Genomic DNA, 2,476 nt, shown 5'->3' on the forward strand with positions numbered 1-2,476 from the left:
GAAGCAACGAGGCGGCCATGTGACCGGCGTTCCACCGCCAGTGGATGTGTCGCCGGGATGGGGCAGGCCGACATATTAACGGTTGATGCACTGAGCTTTTTGGGACCTTTCTGGAGGCCTCAATAAACAAAACTTGTGGAACTAAAACGAGACAATAGCTGCACACGGAGACACATCACTTAGCAACAGTGTCTATAGCATGTTCCCATGTTCCACTGAAGAAAATAAAGTACAGTGTGTTACACTATGCTAGTCAAATAAATAAGTAGTTCTAGTTCTCAAATTATATGCCTGTAAAAACAATATAAATGAATGAAATTATTATTATCATCATCATCATCATCATCATGGGCATAGCCAATACTTTGTGGGCTCCATAGCAACGTTTTGAAGGGGCCCCTATCCCAGTGTGTCTAGAGAGTCACCTCTCCATTGCGGTTGTTAATTTTACGACCCATAGTAGTGCCCTAATTCATATTATGTCACATAGTAGGGCTGCCAGTACACATTATGCAGCACAATACCCCAAATTACATTATATGATGGAGGTACATGTAATACATACCCTCCAACATTGTACACGTAAAAACCGGTACAAAAAAGGAAAGGGGGCGTGGCCGCGGTTAAAGGGGGGCGTGGCCACGCCCCCTTTCCTATACTTTCAATGGAGATGCAGTGAGTCAAAAATCGGTACAAAGCCCTTTTTGGCCGGTACAGACCTTAAAAAAACGGTACTGTACCGGCCAAAAAGGTACAGTTGGAGGGTATGTGTAATAGCCTGGAGAAGTGATAAAGCAGTGATAAGTGCAAGCATTGGCGTTTTAAGAGAGGAGGAGACCCGCGTCCAGGCTCCATTGCATGCCCCCTCCTCTCCGGCAGCAGTAGACTCTGGCATAATGCCAGAGTCTACTGTGCATGAACAGGTCTCCGGGAACGTGGCGCCGGCACCTTGTTACCGGGGACACCTCCAGTGCGCATGCGCAAATCACTCGGAAATGGCAGCGGCGACAATTTTCCAAGTGATTTGTGCCCGCATAGCAGGCTCGCCGTTGCGGGACTCCGGAGGGGTAAGTATAATATATGGGTGCGGTGTGGACCCCCCCTGGACCCAGGGGCCCTTGTGCACCACACACACTGCACCCATTATAGAAACGCCAATGAGTGCAAGGTGATAACGCACCAGCCAGTCAGCTCCTTACTGTCATTTTTCAAATCTGTAGTGACTGGCTGGTACGTTATCACCTTGTGCTTATCACTGCTTTATCCCTTCTCCAGGTTAATACGTCTGCCCCACAGTGTCTCTTGTTCATATTATGCCACATTACAGTGCTGCCCCCAGTTCATATTATGCCACACTATAGTGCCTCCACTTCACATTGTGCCACATTACAGTGCCCCAGTTCATATTATGTACAGACCACTAAAGCAGAGTCGAACTAGGGATTTATAAACGGGTCCTTCCCTGGTGCGACCCTCCTGAGACCCCTTTTAGACTGCCGGTGACCTTACCGCCGACGCGTCCCGAGGTGGTGCTTGGAGATGAGATTATCTCCAAGCACCGCCTCTTCCAATTCAGTACACGGGTGCTGGATCACATCGACCAGGCTTACCCATTCACACTGCACTGCGAGCCGGCTTCAACCCTGCTCGCTACATGGGTTGAAATACCGGGTCGCTCAACCCAGGTTATTTCAATTGGCCCCTTTCAGACTGTGCTGCAACCCGTGTTGCTGCGCATTCACATGCAATAAACTGGGTTATTGCTGGCGGTCTGAAAGAAGTATAACATTATTATGCCCTCCTGTTCATTTTATACCACATTACAATGGGGCATATCTAGATATTCTCTATTGTAGGCCTCAAGGCAAACGTTTTTAAGTGCCTCTATGTATCTCCCAATGTGGAAAAATGTATATAATACATATATTTATATTAAGAAAGATGTGTCCTTCTCAACTCTGGGCCCCATAACAGCTGCACTTCCTGCTCCTAGGTAGCTACCCCTGTAATTATTATTATTATCATCATCGTCATCACCATCATCATCATGTCACCTTTTATTTATATATTGTAAAAGCACACTGGATAAAGTAAGGCAAATTATGTTCTGTGAAGAGTAATATAAACAGGAAAACACTCCCAACAGTTTAGAACTAGGGATGGACATAGGACCTATAGCATACTTACCGACTTTTTTGCTGCTCTCTCCGGGAGAGAGCAGCCAGGTCGGTTCGGCAGGGGGGCGGGCTGCGATGTGTGTGCAGAGGGGGGCGGTCCGTAGGCGGACCGGGGGCGTGGCGGAGGCGGGCCGGGGGCGTGACTACGGGGAATCACGTCGTGTAAGCCCCGCCCCCCGCTGTGTAATGCCGCTATTATGGCATTATACAGCAGGGGGCGTGGCTATGATGACGTGATTCAACAAGAATCGCATCATCGCCTGCCCGGACCGCCCACTTTCCTCGCTAAGTGGGCGGCC

This window comes from Pseudophryne corroboree, chromosome 1 (genome assembly GCF_028390025.1).
Source record: "Pseudophryne corroboree isolate aPseCor3 chromosome 1, aPseCor3.hap2, whole genome shotgun sequence".
NCBI lineage: Eukaryota > Metazoa > Chordata > Amphibia > Anura > Myobatrachidae > Pseudophryne > Pseudophryne corroboree.